Source organism: Oncorhynchus nerka, linkage group LG22 (assembly GCF_034236695.1).
Source record: "Oncorhynchus nerka isolate Pitt River linkage group LG22, Oner_Uvic_2.0, whole genome shotgun sequence".
Taxonomy (NCBI): Eukaryota; Metazoa; Chordata; class Actinopteri; order Salmoniformes; family Salmonidae; genus Oncorhynchus; species Oncorhynchus nerka.
In genome coordinates, this window is record NC_088417.1 from 11,033,436 (window position 1) to 11,049,750 (window position 16,315).

General features: G+C 45.3%; 1 protein-coding gene across 1 annotated transcript in view; it reads left to right on the forward strand.

Moving 5' to 3' along the window:
* Positions 1-16,315, forward strand: part of LOC115122204 (microtubule-associated protein 4-like) — a 201,373-nt gene that overhangs the window by 74,642 nt on the left and 110,416 nt on the right.

The window sequence follows — 16,315 nt, forward strand, 5'->3', positions numbered from 1 at the left end:
AGGGACAGGGACAGAGAAATGGACAGAGACATGGACATGGAAAGGGACAGAGACATGGACAGAAACATAGACAGGGACAGAGACATGGACAGAGACATGGACAGAGACAGAGACCGGGACAGACAGAGACAGGGACAGAGACATGGACAGAGACATGGACAGAGACATGGACAGAGACAGAGACATGGACATGGAAAGGAACAGGGACAGAGACAGAGACAGGGACATGGACAGGGACATGGACAGAGACAGGGACAGAGACCGGGACAGAGACTGGGACAAAGACTGGGACAGAGACTGGGACATGGAAAGGGACAGGGACATGGAAAGGGACAGAGACATGGACAGAGACAGGGACAGAGACAGGTACAGGGACAGGGACAGAGACAGGGACAGAGACATGGAAAGGGACAGGGACATGGAAAGGGACAGAGACAGGGACATGGAAAGGGACAGGGACAGAGACATGGACAGAGACATGGACAGGGACAGAGACATGGACAGGGACAGAGACAGGGACAGGGACATGGAAAGGGACAGAGACATGGACATGGAAAGGGACAGAGACAGGGACAGAACAGAATGTTACTGGGTTGTGTTACAGACTGAGATGGGCAGAACATAATGCTACTGGGTTGTTTTAGAGACTGAATGTTACTGGGTTGTGTTAGAGACTGAATGTTACTGGGTTGTGTTAGAGACTGAATGTTACTGGGTTGTGTTAGAGACTGAATGTTACTGAGTTGTGTTAGAGACTGAATGTTACTGGGTTGTGTTAGAGACTGAATGTTACTGGGTTGTGTTAGATACTGAATGTTACTGAGTTGTGTTAGAGACTGAATGTTACTGGGTTGTTTTAGAGACTGAATGTTACTGGGTTGTGTTAGATACTGAATGTTACTGGGTTGTGTTAGAGACTGAATGTTACTGGGTTGTGTTAGAGACTGAATGTTACTGGGTTGTGTTAGAGACTGAATGTTACTGGGTTGTGTTAGAGATTGAATGTTACTGGGTTGTGTTTGAGACTGAATGTTACTGGGTTGTGTTAGAGACTGAGTGTTACTGGGTTGTTTTAGAGACTGAATGTTACTGGGTTGTTTTAGAGACTGAGATGGACAGAACAGAATGTTACTGGGTTGTGTTAGAGACGGAATGTTACTGGGTTGTGTTAGAGACTGAATGTTACTGGGTTGTGTTAGAGACTGAGATGGGCAGAACAGAATGTTACTGGGTTGTGTTAGAGACTGAATATTACTGGGTTGTGTTAGAGACTGAATGTTACTGGGTTGTGTTAGAGACTGAATGTTACTGGGTTGTGTTAGAGACTGAATGTTACTGGGTTGTTTTAGAGACTGAATGTTACTGGGTTGTGTTAGAGACTGAATGTTACTGGGTTGTGTTAGAGACTGAATGTTACTGGGTTGTGTTAGAGACTGAATGTTACTGGGTTGTGTTAGAGACTGAATGTTACTGGGTTGTGTTAGAGACTGCATGTCACTGGGTTGTGTTAGAGACTGCATGTCACTGGGTTGTGTTAGAGACTGAATGTTACTGGGTTGTGTTAGAGACTGCATGTTACTGGGTTGTGTTAGAGACTGCATGTCACTGGGTTGTGTTAGAGACTGAATGTTACTGGGTTGTGTTAGAGACTGCATGTTACTGGGTTGTGTTAGAGACTGAATGTTACTGGGTTGTGTTAGAGACTGAATGTTACTGGGTTGTGTTAGAGACTGCATGTTACTGGGTTGTGTTAGAGACTGAGGTGGATGCGGTGATTGTGTCACACCCGTCTGTACACATTCAAAGGGACTTTATCTCTCTCCGACTCAGACAGCCAGCCTGACTGACCCTGTGGGATGCTGCCTGTTCAGCATAACCATGACAGGGATATATATATAGACGGCATGGTACTTACACACACACTGAGATCCTCTGCCCACAGAAACAGCAGTAGTAATCTGGGTCAGACAGAGCCATAGAGTATGCTAGGAGCCAGAGAAAGAGAGAGAGAGACAGAGAGAGAGGGGTGGATGGATAGAAAGAGGGCCACAGTTATAAAACTCCAGGCAAAGTCATCTAAAAGTTCACTGCTCTTCTTGTTACTGGCCCAGAAAGCCCTAACTTATGGTTTACCAATATCTCCCCTCTACTCCTCCCCCCCACCCCCTTCTCTCTCTCTTTCTGTCTGGGCCCCCTTCATTTTGGCCTTGATTTGTTTTCCCCAATGCCCTCAAACAAACCCATTGTGTTCAGTTGGGCTGGCGTATTTCAATAGCTCACAGCTTGTTGACTGAACAATGGGAGGTCATGCAGCCTCGCTCCCCACACTGGGTTCCAGGGGCAGGCTGCTACGAGTGCTACATGACTTGGCATGTTTGGGCACAGACGCCCGCCCACGCACCCCCAGTCTGAAGTTGATTTATTTAGTAATGTGTGTGGGTTCTGGGGAGTTGGGCCGCCGGGAGCTGTCAGTGTCCCGCTGTTTTCGGATGCTTTTGTGACCCACCCAGGCCTTTCTCTCATCTGGGTTGTCCTCAGTGCTCCCTCGCCTCCCATCTCCGTAAAGATCCAAGCACTGTCCTCTCACAGCATAAAACCTCTCGATCTGTCACCCCTTTTCTTAACATTGATTTATTAGTTCTGCCGACCTTTCTAGAGCTCCAAGCCCCCTGAGTGTCCCAGTTTCCTGGAGAGAGGCGCACAAAATATGCCTTATCATGGACTGCACTGGAGGCATTCAGACACGGTTTGGTCCAGTTCATCTCATCTCAGTACCTCATTGCTTTGCTAAGCTATCTTGACTATACATTGTGAAAAGTGAAAGCTTGATTGATTGATTGATTGATTGATCGCTATGACTTCTGTGTTTTTTTATTTTTCAAACACATTCACTTTTTCTTGCCAGGAGCCAGTAATTCCCTTTCAAAACTGCTCTGCCAGATGTCAGCCCCTCGGACAGTAATACAGCACAATAAGGAAATATTCTTCCCTCTAAACAAGTTATTTTTCCTCTATCCCTTTGGCACAAAGTCAAGGGAGCAAACGTAAAAATCTCTGCAATGTTACCATTCCAAGGCTGCATTGAGACGGTGATTTATCAGTGACCCAAACTCTGCTCAGATAATCCCTACCACTGTGTCGCTGAGTTGTCGTAATGCTGTGTCAAATTTACATTTTCCTTGGGGCGTTGGCAGTCATAATGTAAGTAACCTAATTTATGTCCCTCTAACTCCCCTGAATGCCTCTGTCAGTTTATATTCACTCAATGTAGAGGAGATTGACAAATTTACAACTTTTCCCGTGAAATGGGGCGTAACATTCAACAGTCATAAAATGGGGAGCGTAACATTCAACAGATGTAACCTAAAATTTTCATGTCCCTCTAACTTCCCCTGAAATGGGGAGCGTAACATTCTGTCAGTTTATATTCACTCAATGTAGAAATGGGGAGCGTAACATTCAACAGATGTGACTTTATCAAATCAAATCAAAAATGGGACAACTGATGTGAACCTACAAATGGGGAGCGTGATGTAGAACTTAGCGTAACATTCAACAGATGTAGAATGAAATGGGGAGCGTAACATTCAACAGATGTAGACCTTACCGTGAAATGGGGAGCGTAACATTCAACAGATGTAGACCTTACCGTGAAATGGGGAGCGTAACATTCAACAGATGTAGACCTTACCGTGAAATGGGGCGTAGCGTAACATTCAACAGATGTAGACCTTACCGTGAAATGGGGAGCGTAACATTCAACAGATGTAGACCTTACCGTGAAATGGGGAGCGTAACATTCAACAGATGTAGACCTTACCGTGAAATGGGGAGCGTAACATTCAACAGATGTAGACCTTACCGTGAAATGGGGAGCGTAACATTCAACAGATGTAGACCTTACCGTGAAATGGGGAGCGTAACATTCAAGATGTAGACAGAAATGGGGAGCGTAACATTCAACAGATGTAGACCTTACCGTGAAATGGGGAGCGTAACATTCAACAGATGTAGACCTTACCGTGAAATGGGGAGCGTAACATTCAACAGATGTAGACCTTACCGTGAAATGGGGGGAGCGTAACATTCAACAGATGTAGACCTTACTTGAAATGGGGAGCGTAACGATGAAATGGGGAACATTCAACAGATGTAGACGTAAATGGGGAGCATTCAACAGATGTAGACCTTACCGTGAAATGGGGAACATTCAACAGATGTAGACGTGAAATGGGGAGCGTAACATTCAACAGATGTCAGCGTAACATTCAACAGATGTAGACCTTACCGTGAAATGGGGAGCGTAACATTCAACAGATGTAGACCTTACCGTGAAATGGGGAGCGTAACATTCAACAGATGTAGACCTTACCGTGAAATGGGGAGCGTAACATTCAACAGATGTAGACCTTACCGTGAAATGGGGAGCGTAACATTCAACAGATGTAGACCTTACCGTGAAATGGGGAGCGTAACATTCAACAGATGTAGACCTTACCGTGAAATGCTAACTTACAAGCCCTTAACCAACAATGCAGTTCAAGAAATAGAGGTAAGAAAACATTTACTAAATAAACTCAAGTAAAAAAATAAATAAAAAAGTAACACAAGAAAATTAGATAATAATAACCAGGCAATATACTGAGGGTACCGAGTCAATGTGCGGGGGTAGAGGTTAGCTGTTCTCAACTGGCCTACCTGGTTAAATAAAGGTGAAATAAAATAAAATAAATAAATAGTCGAGGTAATTTCTAAAGTGACTAGACAATAAACAGTCTCCTGAGGGAGAAAAGGTGTTGTCGTGACCTCTTCACATCTGTCTTGGTGTGTTTGGACCATGATAGTTTGTTGGTGATGTGGACACCAAGGAACTTGAAACTCTCGACCCGCTCCACTTCAGCCCCGTCGATGTTAATGGAGGCCTGTTCAGCCCGCCTTTTCCTGTAGCCCAAGATCAGCTCCTTTGTCTTGCTCACATTGAGGGAGAGGTTGTTGTCCTGGCATCTCACTGCCAGGTCTCTGACCTACTCCCTATAGGCTGTCATCAGCAAACTTAATGATGGTGTTGGAGTCATGCTTGGCCATGCAGTCGTGGGTGAACAGGGAGTACAGGATGGGACTAAGCACGCACCCCTGAGGGACCCCAGTGTTGAGCATCAGCGTGGCAGATGTGTTGTTACATACCCTTACCACCTGGGGACAGCCCATTACTAAGTCCAGGATCCAGTTGCAGAGGGAATTGTTTAGTCCCAGGGTCCTTAGCTTAGTGATGAGCTTTGTGTGTACTATGGTGTTGAACACTGAACAGCATTCTCACATAGGTGTCCTTTTTGTACAGGTGGGAAAGGGCAGTGTGGAGTGCGATTGAGATTGCGTCATCCGTGGATCTGTTGGGGGTCGGTATGAAAATTGGAGTGGGTCTAGGGTGTCCGGCATGAGGGTGTTAATGTGAGCCATGACCTTTCAAAGCACTTCATGGCTACCGACGTGAGTGCTATGGGGCAGTAATCATTTAGGCAGGTTACCTTTGCTTTCTTGGGCACAGGGAATATGGTGGTCTGTTTGAAACATGTAGGTATTACAGACTCAGTCAGGGAGAGGTTGAAAATGTCAGTGAAGACACTTGCCTGTTGGGCTGCGCATGCTTTGACTACACGTTCTGGTAATCTTTCTGGCCCCTCGGCTTTGTGAATGTTGACCTGTTTATAGGTCTTACTCACATCGGCTGTGTAAAGCGTGATCACACAGTCGTCCAGAACAGCTGGTGCTCTCATACATGCTTCAGTGTTGCTTGCCTCAAAGCGAGCATAAAAGGCATTTAGCTCGTCTGGTAGGCTCGTGTCACTAGGCAGCTTGTGGCTGGATTTCCCTTTGTAGTCCGTAATAGTTTTCAAGCCCTGCCACATCCGACAAGCATCAGAGCCGGTGTAGTAGGATTCAATCTTAATCCTGTATTGACGCTTTGCTTGTTTGATAGTTTGTCTGAAGGCATAGTGGAATTTCTTATAAGTGTCCGGATTAGTGTTCTGTTCCTTGAAAGCAGCAGCTCTAGCCTTTAGCTCGATGCGGATGTTGCACTTATTGATGAATCTGGTGACCGAGGTGGTATACCCCTCCGTGCCATTGGATGAATTCCTGAACATATTCCAGTCTGTGCTAGCAAAGCAGTCCTATAGCGTAGCATCTGTGTCATCTGACCACTTCTGAATTTTGCGAGTACTTGTACTTCCTGCTTTAGTTTTAGCTTGTCAAGCAAGAATCAGGAGGATGGAATTATGGTCAGATTTGCCAAATGAAGGGCAAGGGAGAGATTTGTAGGCGTCTCTATGTGTTGAGTAAAGGTGGTCTAGAGTTTTTTTCCCCTCTGGTTGCACATGTGACGTGCTGGTACAAATTTTGTAAAACTGATTTAAGTTTGCCTGCATTAAAGTCCCCGACCACTAGGAGCGCCGCTTCTGGGTGATCATTTTCTACTTTGCTTATGGCCTTATAGAGTTGGTTGAGGTCTTAGTGCCAGCTTCGTTTTGTGGTGGTAAATAGACTGCTACGGATATTACAGATGAGAACTCTCTTGGTAGATAGTGCAGTCTACATCTTATCATGAGGTATTTTACCTCAGGCGAGCAATACCTCGATACTTCTTTAATATTAGATATCGCGCACCAGCTGTTATTGACAAATTGACACACACCCCCGCCCCTTGTCTTACCAGACGTAGCTGCTCGGTCCTGCCGCTGGAGAAGCCAGCCAGCTCTATATTATCTGTGTCGTCGTTTAGCCACGTCTCGGTGAAACATAAGATATTACCGTTTTTAATGTCCCGTTGGTAGGATAGTCTTAATCGTAGATCGTTCAGTTTGTTTGAGTATATCCTTCACTCCGGACTCATTAAAACCTCTTGATACTACCCATCCCGGATCCGGGAGCGTAATCATCGACTGAAACTAATTAGCATAACGCAGCGGACATAAATATCCCTTTTCTTAATCACACTGTCATCTCAGATTTTCAAAATATGCTTTACAGCCAACGCTAGACAAGCATTTGTGTTACACAAGCATTTGTGTAAGTTTATAATAGCCTAGCATAGCAACCTTGTCACGGAAATCAGAAAAGCAATCAAATTAAATCGTTTACCTTTGATGAACTTTGGATGTTTTCACTCACGAGACTCCCAGGTAGATAGCAAAGTTATTTTTTTCCCAAAAGAAACAGCTCTGTTTGTTCTTCACATTTGGCTGAGAAATCGCCCGGAAATTGCTGTCACCACAACTCCGAATTCTTTTACAAATTAGCTCCATAACATCGACAGAAACATGGCAAACGTTGTTTAGAATCCATCCTCAAGGTGTTTTTCTAATATCTATTCGATAATATATCCGTCGGGACAATTCGTTTTTCTCTATGACCGATTGGAGTAATGGCTACCTCTGTACTTTACGCGAGAATCTCTCTCGGAGCCCCCATGTGAGCACTTACGCAATGTGCTCGCCTATGGCTATTCTTCAACAGAAATGCGTAAAACTACGTCACAATTCTGTAAACACCTTGGAGTATACGTAGTAAGCGTAAGCTCGTTGATGGTACATTCACAGCCAAATAGGGAGTCATTGGAACGCAGCGCTTTCAAAACCTGGGCCACTTCCGGATTGGATTTTTCTCAGGCTTTCGCTTGCAACATCAGTTCTGTTATACTCACAGACAATATCTTTACAGTTTTGGAAACGATAGAGTGTTTTCTATCGAAGGCTGTCAATTATATGCATATTCTAGCATCTTGTCCTGACAAAATATCCCATTTAAAACAGGAACGTTTTTTTTTTCCAAAAATGAAAATACTGCCCCTAGTGTTTGTACAGTTAAAAGTAAGTAATCGCTGTTCTGATATCAAGAGGCTCTTTCCGACCATAAGAGACGGTAGCAGCAACATTATGTACAAAATAAGTTACAAACAACGCGAAAAAACACACAACATAGCACAGTTGGTTAGGAGCCTGTAAAACGGCAGCCATCCCCTCCGGTGCCATTACATCACTACTTGTATTTGTGAGAAGTATTGATATATTGAATGCACCAAGCTGTCTGTTTAAACTACTAGCACACAGGTCAGACACCCATGCATACCCCACAAGACATGCCACCAGAGGTCTCTTCACAGTCCCCATGTCCAGAACAGACTATGGGAGGTACACGTTTTTTTCACCATTATTTAACCAGGTAGGCTAGTTGAGAACAAGTTCTCATTTACAAATGCGACCTGGCCAAGATAAAGCATAGCAATTTGACACATAAACAACACAGAGTTACACATGGAATAAACAAAACATACAGTCAGTAATACAGTAGAACAAAATAAAAGAAAAAGTCTATATACAGTGAGTGCAAATGAGGTAATGGTAGATTTGGCAGAAGATGAATGTGCAAGTAGAGATACTGGGGTGCAAAGGAGCAAAATAAATAAATAAATACCAGTATGGGGATGAGGTAGGTAGATATATGGGCTGTTTACAGATGGGCTATGTACAGGTGCAGTGATCTGTGAGCTGCTCTGACAGCTGGTGCTTAAAGATAGTGAGTGAGATTCCAGCTTCAGAGATTTTTGCAATTTGTTCCAGTCATGGGCAGCAGAGAACTGGAAGGAAAGATGACCAAAGGAGGAATTGGCTTTGGGGGTGACCAGTGAGATATGCCTGCTGGAGCGCGTGCTACGGGTGGGTGCTGCTATGGTGACCAGTGAGCTGAGATAAGGCGGGGCTTTAGCAAGCAGAGACTTGTAGATAACCTGTAGCCAGTGGGTTTGGCGACGAGTATGAAGCGAGGGCCAACCAAAGAGAGCGTACAGGTCGCAATGGTGGGTAGTGTATGGGGCTTTGGGGACAAAACGGATGGCACTGTGATAGACTGCATCCAGTTTGTTGAGTAGAGTGTTGGAGGCTATATTATAGATGACATCACCGAAGTCGAGGATCGGTAGGATGGTCAGTTTTACGAGATCATGTTTGGCAGCATGAGTGAAGGATGATTTGTTGCGATATAGGAAGCCAATTCTAGATTTAATTTTGGATTGGAACTGCTTAATGTGAGTCTGGAAGGAGAGGTTACAGTCTAACCAGACACCCAGGTATTTGTAGTTGTCCATGTATTCTAAGTCAGAGCCGTCCAGAGTAGTGATGCTGGACGGGCGAGCAGGTGCGGGCGAGCAGGTGCGGGCAGTGATCGATTGAATAGCATGCATTTAGTTTTGCTTGCGTTTAAGAGCAGTTGGAGGCCACGGAAGGAGAGTTGTATGGCATTGAAGCTTGCCTGGAGGTTAGTTAACACAGTGTCCAAAGAGGGGCCAGAAGTATACAGAATGGAGTCATCTGCGTAGAGGTGTATCAGAGAATCACCAGCAGCAAGAGCAGCGTCATTGATGTATACAGAAAAGAGAGTCGGCCTGAGAATTTAACCTTGTGGCACCCCCATAGAGACTGCCAGAGGTCCGGACAACAGGCCCTCTGATTTGACACACTGAACTCTATTAGAGAAGTAGTTGATAAACCAGGCGAGGCAATCATTTGAGAAACCAAGGTTGTCGAGTCTGCCAAGAAGAATGTTGTGATTGACAGAGTCGAAAGCCTTGGCCAGGTCGGTGAATACGGCTGCACAGTAATGTGTCTTATTGATGGCGGTTATGATGTCGTTTAGAACCTTGAGTGTGGCTGAGGTGCACCCATGACCAGGTCTGAAACCAGATTGCATAGCGGAGAAGGTATGGTGGGATTCGAAATGGTCAGTAATCTGTTTGTTAACTTGGCTTTCGAAGACCTTAGAAAGACAGGGTAGGATAGATATAGGTCTGTAGCAGTTTGGGTCTAGAGTGTCACCCCCTTTGAAAAGGGGGATGACCGCGGCAGCTTTCCAATCTTTGGGAATCGCAGACGATATGAAAGAGAGGTTGAACAGGCTAGTAATAGGGGTTGCAACAATTTCGGCAGATCATTTTACAAAGAGAGGGTCCAGATTGTCTAGCCCGGCTGATTTGTTGGGGTCCAGATTTTGCAGCTCTTTCAGAACATCAGCTATCTGGATTTGAGTAAAGGAGAATGATGGGGGCTTTGGCGGGTTGCTGTGGAGGGTGCCGGGCAGTTGACCAGGGTAGGGGTAGCCATGTGGAAAGCTTGGCCAGCCGTAGAGAAATGCTTATTGAAATTCTCAATTATAGTGGGTTTATCAGTGGTGACAGTGTTTCCTATCTTCAGTGCAGTGGGCAGCTGGGAGGAGGTGCTCTTATTCTCCATGGACTTTACAGTGTCCCAGAACTTTTTTGAGTTAGTACTACAGGATGCACATTTCTCTTTGAAAAAGCTTGCCTTAGCTTTTCTAACCTTGCCTGTGTATATTTGTTCCTAACTTCCCTGAAAAGTTGCATATCACTGGGACTATTCGATGCTAATGCAGAACGCCACAGGATGATTTTGTGCTGGTCAAGGGCAGACGGGTCTGGAGTGAACCAAGGACTATATCTATTCCTAGTTCTACATTTTTTGAGAGGGGCATGCTTATTTAAGATGGTGAGGAAGGCACTTTTAAAGAATAGCCAGGCATCATCTACTGACGGGATGAGGTCAATGTCATTCCAGGATACCCCGGCCAGGTCAATTAGAAAGGCCTGCTCGCAGAAGTGTTTCAGGGAGCGTTTGACAGTGATGAGGGGTGGTCGTTTGGTCGCAGACCCATTACGGATGCAGGCAATGAGGCAGTGATCGCTGAGATCTTGATTGAAAACAGCAGAGGTGTATTTGGAGGGCGAGTTAGTTAGGATGACATCTATGAGGGTGCCCGTGTTTACTGATTTGGGATTGTACCTGGTAGGTCCATTGATAATTTGTGTGAGATTGAGGGCATCAAGCTTAGATTGTAGGATGGCCGGGGTTTTATTATGTCCCAGTTTAGGTCACCTATTAGCACGAGCTCAGAAGATAGATGGGGGGAAATCAATTCACATATGGTATCGAGGGCACAGCTGGGGGCAGATGGAGGTCTATAGCAAGCGGCAACCGTGAGAGACTTGGTGAAGGTGAATTTTTAGAAGTAGAAACTCAAATTGTTTGGGTACAGACTTAGATAGCCTGCAGCGTTCTGTATTTCTATCTTTGCAGTAGATTGCAACACCGCCCCCTTTGGCAGTTCTATCTTGGCGGAAAACGTTATAGTTAACGATGGAGATTTCAGGGTTTTTGGTGGTTTTCCTAAGCCAGGACAGATACGGCTAAGACATCCGGGTTAGCAGAGTGTGCTAAAGCAGTGAGTAAAACAAACTTAGGGAGTAGGCTTCTAATGTTAACATGCATGCAACCAAGGCTTTTTCGGTTACAGAAGTCAACAAATGAGAGCACCTGGGGAGTGGGAGTGGAGCTAGGCACTGCAGGACCTGGATTAACCTCTACATCAGAGGAACAGAGGAGAAGTAGGATAAGGGTACTGCTAAAGGCAATTCGAACTGGCTGTCTCGCACGTTCGGAACAGAGAGTAAAACGAGCAAGTTTCTGGGCACGATAACATAGATTCAAGGCATAGTGTAAATCAAATCAAATCAAATTTTATTTGTCACATACACATGGTTAGCAGATGTTAGTGCAAGTGTAGCGAAATGCTTGTGCTTCTAGTTCCGACAATGCAGTAATAACCAACAAGTAATCTAGCTAACAAAAAAAAATTAAGTAGTGTACAGACAAAGTTAAGGTAGGATGTGAGTACATTGGAGGTAAACATAGGCATTGAGTAATGATGAGAGAGATATTGTCTCTAGAGATGTTTAAACCAGGTGATGTCATCGCATATGTAAGAGGTGGAACAACATAGTTGGTTAAGGCATACTGGCGATTCAGACCGATGCTAACAAACTAACAGTTAGTAGGCCGGGGCTAAACAAGCTAGCAGTTAGTAGACCGCGGCAAACTAGCAGTTAGCAGGCCGGGTTAGCAAGCAAGCAGTTAGCAGGGGCTAGCAGTTAGCAGACCAGGTTAGCAAGCAAGCAGTTAGCAGGGGCTAGCAGTTAGCAGACCGGGGCCGGCAAGCTAGCAATTAGCAGACCGGGTTAGCAAGCAAGCAGTTAGCAGGGGCTAGCAGTTAGCAGACCGGGGCCGGCAAGCTAGCAATTAGCAGACCGGGTTAGCAAGCAAGCAGTTAGCAGGGGCTAGCAGTTAGCAGACCGGGGCCGGCAAGCTAGCAATTAGCAGACCGGGTCAAACTAGCAGTTAGCAGGCCGGGTTAGCAAGCAAGCAGTTAGCAGGGGCTAGTAGTTAGCAGACCGGGTTAGCAAGCAAGCAGTTAGCAGGGGTTAGCAGTTAGCAGACCGGGGCCGGCAAGCTAGCAATTAGCAGACCGGGTTAGCAAGCAAGCAGATAGCAGGGGCTAGCAAGTTAGCCTTTGGGGGACGTCACGATGGGGGTAAGTCTGTTTTTGTCTCTTCGTGCGGTGACGTCGATAGACCAGTCGTGGAATTAGTAGGGCTCCAAGTAGCTCTAGGTAGCTAGTAGGCCTAGCTGGTTTGCAGAATGGGCCTTCAGCGGGCTTCGCGCCTGAGGGGCCTGTTGGAGTCCTCGGGCAGATTATGTCGGTATTCCAGTCGTAGGGGATCTGCGGGGTTCCGTGCCCCGTACCGGCTGTAGAAGGGGTCCGGATATTGTAGCCCAGGAGTATGCTTCGGTGGTAGCACAGGAGCCCTGGCCGGGCTAGCTTCAAGCTAATTGGTGCTTGCTCTGGGATGGAAATGCTAGCCAGGAGTAGTCATCCGGGATTGCGGTTAGCTAGTTGTGAAGATCCAGTTGAAATTGTTCAGTTTGTAAATATAAATACTTTAGAAAAAAAAGCAGATCCACGCCACATTGGGTGAGTATTTAGAAGTTGAGGTTTAGCAAAATATGTTAAATAATATATTTTAAAAGATATGCGAAGAAAAAGATGTAAAATGATATACAGTGCCTTGCGAAAGTATTCGGCCCCCTTGAACTTTGCGACCTTTTGCCACATTTCAGGCTTCAAACATAAAGATATAAAACTGTATTTTTTTGTGAAGAATCAACAACAAGTGGGACACAATCATGAAGTGGAACGACATTTATTGGATATTTCAAACTTTTTTAACAAATCAAAAACTGAAAAATTGGGCGTGCAAAATTATTCAGCCCCCTTAAATTAATACTTTGTAGCGCCACCTTTTGCTGCGATTACAGCTGTAAGTCGCTTGGGGTATGTCTCTATCAGTTTTGCACATCGAGAGACTGACATTTTTTCCCATTCCTCCTTGCAAAACAGCTCGAGCTCAGTGAGGTTGGATGGAGAGCATTTGTGAACAGCAGTTTTCAGTTCTTTCCACAGATTCTCGATTGGATTCAGGTCTGGACTTTGACTTGGCCATTCTAACACCTGGATATGTTTATTTTTGAACCATTCCATTGTAGATTTTGCTTTATGTTTTGGATCATTGTCTTGTTGGAAGACAAATCTCCATCCCAGTCTCAGGTCTTTTGCAGACTTCATCAGGTTCTTCCAGAATGGTCCTGTATTTGGCTCCATCCATCTTCCCATCAATTTTAACCATCTTCCCTGTCCCTGCTGAAGAAAAGCAGTCCCAAACCATGATGCTGCCACCACCATGTTTGACAGTGGGGATGGTGTGTTCAGGGTGATGAGCTGTGTTGCTTTTACGCCAAACATAACGTTTTGCATTGTTGCCAAAAAGTTAAATTTTGGTTTCATCTGACCAGAGTACCTTCTTCCACATGTTTGGTGTGTCTCCCAGGTGGCTTGTGGCAAACCTTAAACAACACTTTTTATGGATATCTTTAAGCAATGGCTTTCTTCTTGCCGCTCTTCCATAAAGGCCAGATTTGTGCAATATACGACTTGTCCTATGGACAGAGTCTCCCACCTCAGCTGTAGATCTCTGCAGTTCATCCAGAGTGATCATGGGCCTCTTGGCTGCATCTGTGATCAGTCTTCTCCTTGTATGAGCTGAAAGTTTAGAGGGACGGCCAGGTCTTGGTAGATTTGCAGTGGTCTGATACTCTTTCCATTTCAATATTATCGCTTGCACAATGCTCCTTGGAATGTTTAAAGCTTGGGAAATCTTTTTGTATCCAAATCCGGCTTTAAACTTCTTCACAACAGTATCTCGGACCTGCCTGGTGTGTTCCTTGTTCTTCATGATGCTCTCTGCGCTTTTAACGGACCTCTGAGACTATCACAGTGCAGGTGCATTTATACGGAGACTTGATTACACACAGGTGGATTGTATTTATCATCATTAGTCATTTAGGTCAACATTGGATCATTCAGAGATCCACACTGAACTTCTGGAGAGAGTTTGCTGCACTGAAAGTAAAGGGGCTGAATAATTTTGCACGCCCAATTTTTCAGTTTTTGATTTGTTAAAAAAGTTAGAAATATCCAATAAATGTCGTTCCACTTCATGATTGTGTCCCACTTGTAGTTGATTCTTCACAAAAAAATACAGTTTTATATCTTTATGTTTGAAGCGTGAAATGTGGCAAAAGGTCACAAAGTTCAAGGGGGCCGAATACTTTCGCAAGGCACTGTATACAAGGGACATGACAAGACAAAGACGTCTGACTGCTACGCCATCTTGGATTTGATTACTACATAGAGCCATTACTACAATGAACTCTATTCCACATCAAGTAACTGATGCAAGCAGTAGAATCAGATGTAAAAAAAGATATAAAAAAATGTAAAGATAAAAATACACCTTATGGAACTGTGAAGAGACACACACACATATGGCCTGAGGGAACACACTTCATGTGTTGTGAAATGTAATGTTGTTTTAATTGTATATAACTGCCTTAATTTAGCTGGACACCAGGAAGAGTAGCTGCAGCCTTAGCAGGAACTAATGGGGATCCATAATAAACCCCAGAAAGAGTAGCTGCTGCCTTAGCAGGAACTAATGGGGATCCATAATAAACTCCAGGAAGAGGAGCTGCTGCCTTAGCAGGAACTAATGGGGATCCATAATAAACCCCAGGAAGAGTAGCTGCTACCTTGACAGGAACTAATGGGGATCCATAATAAACTCCAGGAAGAGTAGCTGCTGCCATGGCAGGAACTAATGGGGATCCATAATAAACCCCAGGAAGAGTAGCTGCTACCTTGACAGGAACTAATGGGGATCCATAATAAACTCCAGGAAGAGTAGCTGCTGCCATGGCAGGAACTAATGGGGATCCATAATAAACCCCAGGAAGAGGAGCTGCTACCTTGACAGGAACTAATGGGGATCCATAATAAACCCCAGGAAGAGGAGCTGCTGCCTTAGCAGGAACTAATGGGGATCCATAATAAACCCCAGGAAGAGTAGCTGCTGTCTTGACAGGAACTAATGGGGATCCATAATAAACCCCAGGAAGAGTAGCTGCTGCCTTGGCAGGAACTAATTGGGATCCATAATAAACCCCAGGAAGAGTAGTTGCTGCCTTAGCAGGAACTAATGGGGGGGGGGGTCCATAATAAACCCCAGGAAGAATAGCTGCTGTCTTGGCAGGAACTAATGGGGATCCATAATAAACCCCAGGAAAAGTAGCTGCTGCCTTGACAGGAACTAATGGGGATCCATAATAAACCCCAGGAGGAGTAGCTGCTGCCTTAGCAGGAACTAATGGGAATCCATAATAAACCCCAGGAAGAGTAGCTGCTGCCTTGGCAGGAACTAATGGGGATCAATAATAAATTAACAAATACAAACAGCCTATCTGGTTCAACTCTTTGTGTCTTCTCTTGTCTCTCTGAATAGGTTAATGTATTATCGAACTCTGAGCTACACACACTCAAACCCACACACACAGAAACATGTGAGGACACACCGGTGCTTTCAAATGAATCAGTGCCCTCTCTGACCGACGAAAAGTCAGTGGCCCGTCTGGGAAGTCCATATTCCCCCCGCCTGCCCCCCTGTCTGGCTTTTGGATGCGGTGGTGTTTATGACTCTGGGTGTCGTCCTGTCCACCCGCTTCACTGTCACCCTCACTGTAACTGCAGGGATACAGGGGGGGGGTGCTCTCTCTCACAACGGCCAAATAACAGCCACATCGGATCTGGCGATCAGGCGGAGGGCCTAGATAGTGGAGTTAGGAGCCAAAGCCCTGGGATGGGGGCGGTGTGGGGCGGGAGGGGGACAGAACCAGTCACAGACAGGGAGACGTCACCACGGCCCAGGCTACTGCAGCCACTGATCATCACAGAGCTACTGCTTACACAGAGATACAGCTGAGACTGCACTGGAAAGAGAGAGAGGGGCTAGACCATTACCAAT